The following is a 13875-nucleotide window of genomic DNA, read 5'->3' on the forward strand; positions in this document are numbered from 1 at the left end:
TGGGTGTAATTTTCATTTTTTAAATTTCAAAAATAAACTTGGTTTTGACTAGTCATTTTCTAACAATGAGTGATATTCATGAACACTAATATTTTGGTGCCTTTAAGTAAATTGAGACTTGATGTGGTATGGTAGTTCTTGGGTCTAATTGACTTAATCATTAGACCATTCATGTATAAACATTTGCATTGAACTTTTTTATTTTTATATATAAAATAGTCCCCAAAGTTTTACTTTAAAGTGATAATGGGAGGAAGTGTCTTCATGTTCAAAACTTTATATTTATTTCAATTAAAGTACTGAAAGTACACGATGTTCACTGGAGCAATATGATGAGAAAGATGAGAAAAATATTTCTAGAAAAAGATGAGAACGTATTTCTAAAGAGAATGGATATATTGATTAAAACATAGAAAAGAGTAAAATAGGATTCTTGCTTGAGACTGCATAAATTTCATTTGAATGTAGCTCAAGATGAGACTGAGAGATAAATTCATACTTATATTACTGAGATTTACATCACAATATAAGAAATATAGGTATTTTAAGGAATTGGTCATTCAAAGCACTAGATACCTAATGGATGAAGAATGGAATTGAAAATTTCAGATGAAAACAAATCAACATGCAGGTATTATGATTTTATAATATTATATGAAAGAACTGAAGCTTTTATCTTCTGAAAAAGAATGTTTAGCCTGTAATTTCAATGTAAATGTAATGAGTCTAATATGTTTCCTCCAAGATATCCAAGAGTACTATGCTCATTCTCTAAAGAGTAAATAAGTAATTATTTTCATTAGTTTTGCTTAATATTAATTTACTTGTAGCAAAAGGTTAAAATGTCTGCTCTCTTTCTTTCAATGTAATAACATATATTTCATATTATTACTGTCTCTTCAGAGAAGCCTGAAATCACTATTTCAAAGTAACACAAACAGAAAAACAAAAATAACCAGATACAACCATCACAAATGCTAAATTATGTGAAAAAATCCACAATATCAAAAATAAACCTGAGGAAGTAGAAAGACAATGGCAGAATAAGAACAGAAAATTACCCTAGCTCTAGCTAATGAAACAGAGATTTAGAGTCCTAGCAGGTATTCCACTTCTAGCAGGTCAAACAAGTCAGTTATAATTATATATAAATATATAATTCAAAAGAACATTTTATTCTGTCTTTACAAGAAAACAAAAATCTATGAAAAGTTACCCAGCCTGGCAGGTGACTGTTGTGACTGTGTTGGACAACATACTCAAAAGCACAGCTGCACTGTGGAAACAAAAGGGCTACATGGGAAAAAAGCAGGAACAGAGAAAGCCACATCCAAACACAGACACTATTCACCTTACCACTGGACAGTTCAAATTGTCATTGGAACCATCAGTACTAACATGACAACATCTCACCACAAATGATCTCTAATCCTACACTTAATCATCTAGACAAAAACCAAATTCCAGAAAAACAAATAACAACAGAAGACCTGAAAAATCAACCAAGAACATAGAGAGTCACCTATTAAGATCATAGATTCCCCAAATGAAAGCCAAGAAATCCACCAAATGGACAGAACAAATCAGAAAAATACAAGAAAACTGATGCCAAGGTAGTATAATTCACACAGGAACTGACCAGACATTAGAACAGACAATTAAGGAGCTAGAAGAGAGAATTCAAAATACATCACAAATACTGCTGAAAAATGTGATTAACGAAAAGATACAAAATCTTTACAAGGAAATTTGTCAAAAAAGATGAGACCAATCAAAGATTAGCAAAATAATTCATGAAGACTACAAACGGAAAGATAAATAAAGTCTGAGAAGGCAAAGGAGTCCAAGGAAAAAATAGTTAAGTAGTTAAATAGTTAAAAGGTATGAGAAGACACAGCTAAAAAAACAGCCCCTCCAACTCCCTTACCCAAAGAAAAGATGTAAAGAAAGTCCACACAAGACCTAAAATAAAGCTTTAGTTAAGATAGAAGCCCTAAAAAAAATGACCAATTAGAAGACAGAGAAATCAAAACCAAAGTAGAAAGTCTCCACAGCTAATAGATGACATAGAAGATAATGTTAGGCATCAAAGACAGACTAGGTCTAATAGAAAAGAGGAGTTAATCATGTAGAACAATTCCAAGAAATAAGAAACGATCTCGCTGGAAGTTCAAGATTCAGTTAGAAGATCAAACTTGGGGAAGATAGGTATCAAGAAGGAGAAGAGCAAGAAACAAAATGGATGGGAAACATATTACAGAATTCTAGCAGAGAACATGCCAAACATCCATACAGATAGGCTCATTCAGAGAAGAGAAGCCTTTAGAACACCAAACGGAGAATACCAGAACAGAACAACCCACCACCACATCATAATCCATTAGAGGATCATTAGAGATCAAGGAAAGGATTCTTAAGCTGTCAGGAGAAAAGACCGATTATTTATAAAGGATATACAGTCAGAAAAAATAATGATTTCTTAGCTGATATGGTAAAAAGGAGAGCCTGGCATGATATATGGCAAACATTAAAGACAAACAACTACCAACTGTGAATACTCTCCCAAGCCAAACTCTCCTTTATATTTAAAGGATATATAAAAATATTTCATGACAAAGAGAACTTGAAAATTTTATCTCCACCAAATCAACAAGATAGAAATTAATCAAATATATCCTACATAGAGAAGGTCAAAAAGAACAGGAAATGGTTATATAAAATGCTCCCTACCAGAGAACAATGTAAATATATTAAGAATAGATGAGGGGCTGGGAAGGTGGCTCAGTGGTAGAGCACTTGCCTTGCATGCATGAGGCTCTGGGTTCGATTCCTCAGCACCACATAAGCAAAAAGAAAAAAGCCAGAAGTGGCACTGTGGCTCAAGTGGTAGAGTGCTAGCCTTGAGCTGAAGAGCTGAGGGACAGCACCCAGGCCCAGAGTTCAGGCCCCACGACTGGACCCCCCCCCCAAAAAAAAAAAGAATAGATGAGGCACAGCTCCTAACAGCAGGTGTATAACAGCAAGAATTATTAAATATTTCCCAGCCGTAACTCTCAATATCAATGGACTTAAATTTCCAATTAGAAAACACAGGTTAGATAGTATTATGAAAAAACAAGACACATCCATCCAGTGTCCACTAGAGATACATTTCATTGACAAAAACAAACACATACTTGAACTGAAAGGCTGGAAGGAAATTTTTCAAGTAAATGGATACCATAAACAGGCCACAGTAGAATTACTAACATAAAATATTAGAGAATTAAAATTAAAATTAGTAGGAAGGGATATTATATATTGATAAAGGCAGTTCTCCATTAGGAGAATACAACAAGTGTAAATATCAATGCCGTGAATCTTGGACCACCCCACATCATCAACCAAATACTACATAACCTAAAAATACATCTCAACCCATAATTGTCACGCATGGATTGGTTATCCAGGAAAAACTCAACCAAGAAACTGAAGACCTAAATAAATAACTGCATTGACCATTGCCCTAACAGACATCTACAGAATATACATTCAGTGTCAGTATATACATTCTTTGCAGCAGGTCATGGAAAATTCTCCAAAACAGAACCCATCCTATGTCATACAGAAATTCTGTCCAAATCAAAAGAAAAATTAATTGAATTCCCATAGCTTGTCAGACCACAGCAGAATAAACTTACAATTAAACAGCTAAAGCAACAAAAATTGTCAAACCTATGAAGACTGAACAACACATTGCTGAATGACCAGTGGGGCACTGAAGAGATTAGAATGGAAATCTGAAAGTTTCGGGTATTTAACAAAAATGAACACACAAAATACCAGCTCCTCTGGGACACATTAAATGCAGTACTTACAGGAAAATATATAGCTTTGAATGCCTACATCAAGCAATTGGGGAAATCTCAAATCAGTATTTTTATCATGTACCTAAAGCTCCTTGAAGAGAGGAACAAGTCCAAACGTAAGTAGGCTGAAACATATAAAACATTAAATCAGAAATAACTAAATAAAGACAAAATAAAACATAGAAAGATCAACAAAACAGAGCTGGTTCTTTCAATAAATTAACAGACTTGACAGACCCTTACCAAATCTGACTAAAAAGAGAACTTATATAGATAGAAAGACAAGTAGAAAACTAACAGAGTGGGAGAAGGTCTTTATTTGCTCTGCAACATACAATGTCCTCATATCGCAAATATTCTTAGAGCCCCAAAATTAACGCCCCCCAAAAAACAAATCCTCATAGAAACAACAACCCTCATAATATAATTGAACTTAAGATTTAAGGACAGACCTCTCTGAAGAAGAAATATGAATGGCCAATAGACACATGAAGAAATATGCAACATTTCTGGCCATAAAAGAAATGCAAATCAAAGCAAAATTGAGATTCCACCTAACCCCAGTTTGAATGTAGAAAACTAATAATAACAGATGCTGGGCTGGTGGGGATGTGGCCAAAAAGGAACATTACTACACTACTGGTGGAAATGTAAACTTGTTCAAATACTCTGTAAAGAAGTATAGAGGTTCCTCACTAGAGCTCCCCTATGACCCAGCAATGATGGATCAAGAAAATGTTGTATATATTCACAACAAAATTCTATGCTTCCATCAGAATGATTGACATTGTCCCATTTGTAAGAAAATGGAATCATTTGGGAACATAATAATTCAAACAAGCCAGACCCAAAGAATCAGAGGCTACATGTTTTCACTCATTTGGAAAAACTAGAATATGTCTAGGATATTCACAGTAGCTCAATAGCAATACACATATCACCATAAAATGATGCTTATCAAAATGAGCTCCAAGAAATGGATAGAAGATTATTGTATAGTGAATTGTTTTTAGTTATTTCTATTTAGTTTTTCCCCTTTGGTTTATTCCCTGTACTCACTGTTTTTTATTTCTGTACCCTTTGTCTTATTCATAAGTTAATCTGACTTGGGGAAAGGAAGGGAAATCACAGAAATGGTGGGACAAAGATTAACCAAAGCAAGAGTGATATTCACTAGACACTATGTTAGAAATAAACTTTACAACTTTGTGGGAGTGGGATGTCAGGGTTGGGGGAAGAAGAAAAAAATGTACTCATTATTTATGTAACTGTAACCCACCTCTCTGTATATCACCTTCATAATAAAAAAGACAAAACAATAAGAGAACTCATGCAAATACAGAAAATTAGAGACAAAAATGAGACCACAACAGATATAAGCAAAATTGAGAATGTTATAAGACAGCACTTTGAAAATCTGATACCAATCACCTGAAGAATCCTGGAGAAATTGATGCGTTCCTATACTGGATCTGAAGCAAGAAGTAACACATAAGAAGAAATGAAAATGAAATGTCAATAAACCACTTCCCATTTCAGAAAAATCTATGACTCAATAAATTTACCATGAAATTAAGGCCTGCAAATAACTTACAATACATAGATGTAACTCTTCAATGGAATAGAAAGGGAAATGGAATTATCGAACACATTGTATGATGCAGAATTAGACTCTTCCCCAAATTATATAGGGACTCACCAAAGAAAGAGAACTATGAACCCAATTCTTTGATAAGCAATGATGCAGAACTTCTTAATAAAATTCTCACCAACTAATTTCAGCAACAAAAAATAATATTGTATGATCAAATAGGATTCATCTTAGGATACAATTGGATTCAATATTCTTGTCAATAATCATAATACAAAACATCAGCAGAAGCAGGTAAAAGAAAAACATGATTGTCTATAGGGATGTAATAATAGCTTTTAACAAGCTCCAATACCCCTTTATGATTGTCTGAGAAGCTAGAAATGCATGGAACATACCTCAATATAATTCAGAGTATATATATGACAGATAATTAGCATTTACCCAGTGGAAGCATGAAGACATTAAAATCAGGAATGAGACAATGATGTTCACTCTCTCTACTACTCTTCAATAAGGTAGTGGACTTTCTAGCAAGAGCAATAAGCAAGAGAAAAACATAAAGGGGACCCAAATAGGGAAGACATAAAACTATCCCTTTTTACAGATGAAATGATCCTGTATTTAAAGGACCCTATAGCTTCCTCCTTCAAGTTACTAATGGTGATGCTAACCTTCAGCAATGTAGCAGGGTATAAAAACCACAAGAATCAGTAGTTTTTGTGTTACCAAGAATGGAAGTATCCAGGCTGAAATTCAGAAAACAACTTCATATGGATTAGCCTCTAAACCAAATCAAATCTAAACTAAACAACAACAACAAAACTAGGAATTAATGTAACTAAAAATGTGAAGGACCTCTACTGTGAAAACTTTAAAAATCTAAAAAGGGAAATTGAAGGAGACTCAAGAAAATGGAAAATATTTTAATGCTCCTGGTTGGAAGAATTTACATGATGAAACTGCAATATGGCCGACAAAAAATTGACAATGCAATACTCATCAAAATCCCAACTATATTTTTCAAAGCAGTAGAGAAAGCAATCCAAATTTAATATGGAATTACAAAATTACAGATGAAACAGAAGGCTTATGGGCCTATCATGATCTTACACACACACACACACAAAAACAAACACAGTGGAATTCTATTCACCCATCAGAGAGGATGACTTTTCACCAGTATTAATGAAAATGAAAGGCTTGGTAAAATTATACTAAGAGCAAAGAGAACAGAATGCAGACTCAGAGCAATATAAGTTTCATGGATTCATTCATTTATGGTAGCTAGAAGGTGCCCACAAATCTACAAGTAAACAAGACTGATTCTACCTCATCCCAGTTAGAATGGTCATTATCAAGAAGACTTACAATAGCAAATGCTGACATGGATGTAGCCAATTGGGAACTCTATTACACTGTTGGTGGGACTTAAAGAAACATAGCTCCCATGGTTTCCCTTATTTGTAATAATTAGTTCACACCAAGGATAATCTCATGTATTTTAATTTGATATTTTGTCCTATGTTGAGCATACAATATTATTGCTATATTGTTTGTTATTATTTCTGCTAACAGGCAGATATATTTAAAGAATTATGTTCATCTTATCCATTACTGGAGGAAGAGCATCCAAAAGAGCAACCTTTACTAGGAAGAACAACTCCTACTTATTTAGCTTCATTCCTATGTAAGGCCAGTGTTGTCCCCTGTATCCTCATGTTGTACATTGTAACTCTATACCAGTTCATCCTGTATATCTACTATCTTCTACATTGTGACCTAAATGCCCCAGCAATTCCACTTTGCTTTACTTTTCAAAAAATTTCACTCTTAATGTTTGAGGTTGGTGTGTGTGTGTGTGTGTGTGTGTGTGTGTGTGTGTGTGTGTGTGTGTGTGTGTGTGTGTGTGTTTACAAATATCAGAAGACAACATTTTTCCTCATTTAGAATACATCTTTCAGGTGATTGTAAGTTGTGGCTAATGGGAGAAATCTCTTGCTATTTTAAGGATGAAACAGAAAAATATATTTGTGCATGCACCACAGTTGTTTATTAGTCTGTAGTTGAACACTGAACTTCGATTTATATCTTGGCTGTTGTTGTGAATAACAATGAACTACAGATATATTTATGAGTTACTCAGAGAGAAATAATCACATGATTGGTGGGTCAGTTGATATTTCATCTTTGAATTTCTTTAGAAAACTGCATACTACTTTCTACAATGAGAGTACTAACCTGTATTTTGACCAAGAGTGAAGAAATTTTCCTTTTCTCCACACTCTCACCAGCCAACATTATTACTTTTTTTTAAAGTTTTTTTAAAGGGCAGTTTTTTACTGTGTGCAATACCCAAGATGACCTCAGACCCAAATCCTTTTACTCCAACCTCCTAAAAGCTTCGAATTACAAGCCTTTACCATCACACCTGGTTCCTTTGATTTTTTTGATAAGAGTTATAGTAGTTATGAAGTAGTATCATAGTAATTTTGAATTGCATTTCTCTAATGACTTTTTCTTACAAAACATTAAACCAGTATAGAAGTTGTATTAAACACAACTTTGTAAACCCATTGGCAATTTTCAGGGCTTTTTGGAAAACATGTCTATTCAGAAATTTTGTCCATTTTTAATCAAGTTTCTTGTTAATCTCATCTTTAATCTCTCTATACAAAAGCAATAATTTATTCAAGGTAGTAGAAAGGAAAAAATTAAGCAACTCCTAACATTTTTTAGTTTTCAATAACATGATATTGATTAAATCATTTTCTGTTAATGCTTGAGACTATATAACTCAATTTAGTTAGACCTTATACAAGACTATATGTATTTTATTTTACGTTGATTTTTCTTTCCAAAGCCTGTGTGACTAATTTCCCTTCGTTTCTTTCTGTCTCATGTAGTTCAGATTTCAAACAAAAGAATAAATGGAAGGAAGCGAACAAAAAAAATACATTTCCTCTCATCTGATGATGCCTCTACAAGAATGAGGAAAGACCTATGATAAAATATCAAAAAGACAATTTATTCTTCTAGGTTTTCCTTATCTTTGTTATTTAACTTAAATGATGTAAAACACACTATACTGCTCAGATACTTTTATGTTTTCTCAGTTTTGTACATTTTCTTTTTTTTTGGGGGGGGGGGGATCCGGTCAAGGAGCCTGAACTCTGGGCCTGGGCGCTGTCCCTCAGCTCTTCAGCTCAAGGCTAGTGCTCTACCACTTGAGCCACAGCACCACTTCCGGCTTTTTTTTTCTTTTTGCTTATGTGGTACTGGGGAATCGAACCCAGGGCCTCAGACATGCAAGGCAAGCGGTCTACCACTGAGCTACCTTCCCAGCCCTGTACATTTTCTTTTGGACTTCATCTCAGTCTACAACATTCCTTCATTATTATGTCCCTGATATTTTTACACTAACAAGACTGAAGATAACCAGTTTGATTTACAGCATGAGAAGTTATCCACCTGGCTTCCCTGGAAGCAGAGCATGATCAATAGATAACATTACTTCTGGTTGCTCACTACATGTAATGGTTTCCGTAATACTTATGACATTCTATTTAGTATTTAAAAAAAACTTCTGGCTAAACTCAAAGCTCATTCATGGAAGTTTATGTTAAGTATTTTACAAGTTTTATTTCTCTTAATTCTTAAGATAACATTTGCTATAATGCTAATGTTATTACCATTTTAGTGTTGGGAAAAATTGTAATTAAAGGCATTAAGTGCATGGCCCAAAGACACACAGTGAGGAAGGAAATGAGTCAAAGTTTCCAAAAGTCTTTCCGCAATACACAAAAGGTAGGTAAATTCTCTCCATTCTCTTACACTCTCAATTCAATATTCATATTTTCCAAGAAATAATAGCATAGCAAATATTGCCCATGGTGATTGTTTTCTGTCACATTTTGTCTTCAACACAGACTGTGTTGGTGACATTGGGTTATCATGCACAGAGCTGAGCTTCTAAATTGAGGTCCAAAGAGAGGCAAATTTCTTCTGTCCCACAGTTCCAGTTTTTTTAAAAAGTACCAAAACTTTTAAATATCACTTACTGTCTTTTAAGAATCCAAAAATGAAATAAATTCACATTTAATCAATGCAAAATGCTTTAAAAGTAGGAGACAATAAAACAGGCCCCCATGAAGTAAATTTTCTTCTACTTTTAAAATTATTCTGAAAGCCTTGTATTGGTTAGTCACACTTATAATCCTATCTACTTGGGATATCTCCTCAGGAGCCTGAGATCTGTGGATAACCATTGGAAGCCAATCAGGGCTTCCAAAACAAACAAAAAAATTCATGAAATTATTTTTCAAAATTTTTAATGAACTAGCAAAGACCCAGGAAAGAAAATGTAGTTCATATAGTACCTCACCAACCTAGAGAGGAAAGACCTAGCATGGCCTTTAAGCCCTGATTTCAAACTCTGAGCACGCCAACACACATGCATGCACATGCGTTTGCACGCAATCTTTTCCCTTCCCCTCCCCAAATTAGAGAAGCGTACATACAAGAGGCACGTGCACCAACTTCAAATACAGTGAAAACAAGGGTTATAGCATGGGGGAGGAACATACAAAGAAACAAAAATTCACATCGCACATTATAAGTATGTTAGAAACAATAGCAAGAAACAAACAAAAAACTACTTGTTTCCCTATCTTGGAGTTCAATTCCCTTAACATCATCATATCTGTTCATATGAACATAGTTTTTGACATTGTCTGCTTGCCCTAGACATATATTCGTTATTGAAAATAAGGGAAACCATGGGACCTGTTTCTTTGGACTTGGCTTACTTCACATAATAAATTTTTTCCCAAGTCTTTCCATTTCCTAACAAATTGGGTGATGTCATTCTTTCTAATGGAGGCATAGAATTCCCTTGTGTATATACACCACATTTTCTTGATCCATTCATGTAGTGGGGACAGCTGGGTTGGTTCCATATCTTAGCTATGGTAAATAATGCTGCAATAAACATAGTTGAGCTGGTAGTTTTAGTATGGTCTTGTTTGTGATCATTTAGTAAATCCCTAAAAGTGGGGTTGCTGGGTCAAAGGGGAGCTTTATGTGGAATCGTTTGAGGAACCTCCATAATGCTTTCCAAAGTGGTTGAACAAGTTTACACTCCCACCAAGAATGCTGTATGGTTCCCTTGTGGCCACATCCCCTCCAGCATCTGTTGTTGTAAAAATATGGAACGCTCCAAGAATTTGCATGTCGTCCTTGCACAGGTGCCATGCTAATCTTCTCTGTATCGTTCCAATGTTAGTGTATGTGATTCTGAATTGAGCACACAATATTTTTATATCAAAAGTGCAATTGGATTTTATTAAACTAGACGATTCAACAAAAAGGAAGTTCAAAAGAATTGTCATGAAATTTTACAACCATATATTTCTTACATAAGCACACATTTAAGAATAAAGTCAAGATTGACATGTCAAAAACAAAATAATTCCAGATATTTGTTGTTCAAGAAATGTGTAGGAGGAGGAATTCAATTATTCTATACAAGGCACCTGTCATAATGAACACTGCAGCAAGTGTTAAGGTTCGTTCAAAGTTTTAATGTTTTAAATATATTCAATTTTGGGAATTGTTTCAATTTTGGGAACACAAGCCTCAACAATATGTCAATACTATCCTCTTATTTATCTCTAAAGGTTTATGCTTCTGGTCTTTTAATATTAAAACTTCAAAAAAAATTTATCTTTAGCAAGTTGTGCAAAGGGGTTTTGCTTCATCATGTCAGTGTTGAATAGAGTGTATGTGCATTTCAATGTTCAGTGCATCTGGATCATTGTCAAATTTTCCTTTTTTCTTCCTTCCCTTACCCCAACCCCACCTATCCCTTCAAGTTTCCTACTTATATTCTCACATATGTACATTGAGTGTTATGACTGTATTAGTCCACCATTTCCCTCTCCATCCTTCTGCCCTATTTCCTCTAAGCCTAGCTCCCCTTTTAAGACTTGTTTCAAATTCATGGTGTTTTGTTAAATATCTCTACCTTTGGCATTTGGCTATGGGCTTGCCACATCCTCTCTTCCATGTTTGACCACATAAATGAATATATTTCTCCACATTTCTAATCTCTGAATGGCTGAGATAGGTCTATTTTACTATTCACCTTCTGTCCTAAATTTAGAATTGCACCTTCAGGACCATCCTATAGAGCTTTTTTCTTCTCTACACACTGAAGATGGAAAGGAAATAATTTCCATGCTCTCAGCATTATGCTATCCATCATGAATTTCCATCGCTTATCACTTCAGCAGTCTATGTTTAGGGACAATCTTCAATTTCTGATGATAGGAGCACGAGTCAGTTTTACCTATGCAGATTCCACTTTGTAGTGAGCCCTGTAGTCTTAAATTTTCAATAAGTTTCGAGTAACTTTTTATTAATAATTTAAAAAGTTTTATTTCAGTATTTGAAATACTGCCCCAATTATTTTAAAAGTTTCACAATAAGTTAGACTGAACTTTTCCCCCCATTTTCCCCATTAGTTCAGGTTAAGTCTCCTTTGGCTTTATTGTTTGAGAGGCCAAGGGATGAGGGTAAACAGAGAGATGATCATTACTCAGATATCTCCTTCCTCTTCTGGTTTTGCTATTCTTGTTGAGAGGAAGACTGTAGCAGGGAAAAGAGTGATGCTTGACTTCACCATACAAGGGAACATTCCTAGTATGTCAATTATTGTTTCTCAGAATAACTTAAACTGCTTACTCTTGCCTTATCTGTAACAGTAACCTAACTGTGGCTTCCTTGGTGCAGGAGGAAGCACACTAACAGGTTACTACCTGTAAATTGGTATTTTATATATCAACTTACTACCAAAAATATAAAGCTTTGGCTACATAAATGCAACGGCATTGATTGTCCAACAATACCTTAGTGAGCAGTAGACAATTCTACCCAGCTACCCTCTCCTCTCATATCCTCCCTTTCACTCCCCTCCACTCATTTACCCTCCCATCCCTTCTTTCTTTGTGTCTCTCTCCTCCATATTAATCTCTATCTTCTCTCTTTTTCTTTTCCAGTAGCAAGTGATTTGGCTTATCAGTCAACACATACATAATTGAACAAATATTTATTGCACCTCTTTTTGTGATTATTTATTCTTAAGAAGTGAGTTCTAGCACAGCACCAGTGGCTTACACCTAGATACTCAGTAGGTTCAAATTTGACAATTGCAACTCCAAGCTATTTTAAGTAGATAAACCTAAGAGATTCTTTTCTGCTCTTGTGGTAAAAGGAAGAAGTGAAGGTGTGGCTCAGGTGGTATAGAGCAAACATTGAGAATTAAAGCCCAGATAGAGCTCAAGGCCAGGAGTTCAAACCCCAGTACCAGCACAATATAAAAAAAAAAAACTGAGTCCTTTGTCTTAGAAGGGATATTTCTCCAAAAATTCATACCCAGGTCAATTTTCAAGGTCCAAGACTCTTTGTAAGGTTCTTTCACATTTTAAATTGATTCCTCTGCTTGATTCACATTATGGAAAATAGGAGTCACACTTCACATTAAAAAGTATGCACATTGCTGTACAGTTCTTACAATTTTTAAAGTAAAGGAAGCATGACAGAGGAATTCACCTCACTTGGGTGAGTTAGGTTTGACTCACTGACAGACTTTTGCAAGTAAATGAGGGTCTGTTTACATGTAAAGAAGTCTATGCAGATGGTTTTCTAGGAGAGAGAACAAGGTAGCTGTTGTCCAAGTTTGAATCAGAGTAAGTTTATTCCTATGATATGGTAAAGAGAAGCTCATCTCATAGAACACTATGCAGACAGTAATTTCAAGGATTAAAAACTCATGTCTATATAGTGAACAGCTAAGTTTTCACAAACAAAAAACAGTTTCCTAAGCCATGAAAATATAAGTTAGAGCAAAAGGAACTATGTTAAATATAGTTAATGGCTGAGTGACATGTATAAAAGAGTTCTATAATCACAACTAAACTATAAATTTTTCATCATGTCCCTAACAAGAATCTCTAAGATAGGCCTGGCTAAATCTGTCATAGAGGACTGGGTTCATGCAATTGTCAGTTTTGTTTAGGGTGCAATATCTTCTACAGTTGCTTGGGTTGCAAAGAGCTCACACCACATGCAGTGTCTGGAAAAACGTGCTGTCTTGTTAGGCACCTAAGGGATTTTTGTGCCACTGTGAATATTTATCGTTTTTCTTCTTATAATTATACCTGTAAGTGTGAAGTCATTTTGTGATAAGAATAATAGTTTCTGTACCCTTTGTTCCACTAACAAATCTCGGATGTAAATATAGCCCGGAGCCCTTGGCTCATGCCTATAATCCTAGCTACTCAGGAGGCTGAGATTTGAGGGTCACAGTTCAATGCCAGCCCAGGCAGGAAATTCCAAAGATTCTTATCTCCAATAAACCACCAGAAAACTGTAAGT

The 13875-nt window shown here is 34.8% G+C and overlaps 1 non-coding gene across 1 annotated transcript; it reads right to left on the minus strand.

Annotated features, from left to right (window-relative positions):
- Window positions 1-10640: 10640 nt before the first annotated feature.
- On the minus strand, window positions 10641-10747 carry LOC138821897 (U6 spliceosomal RNA). Its single transcript, XR_011370258.1, has one exon. It is a non-coding gene; the product is annotated as a U6 spliceosomal RNA (small nuclear RNA).
- Between the last annotated feature and the right edge of the window lie 3128 nt (window positions 10748-13875).

This window comes from Dipodomys merriami, unplaced genomic scaffold (genome assembly GCF_024711535.1).
Source record: "Dipodomys merriami isolate MVZ:Mamm:240054 unplaced genomic scaffold, mDipMer1.0.p SCAF_951, whole genome shotgun sequence".
Lineage (NCBI taxonomy): Eukaryota > Metazoa > Chordata > Mammalia > Rodentia > Heteromyidae > Dipodomys > Dipodomys merriami.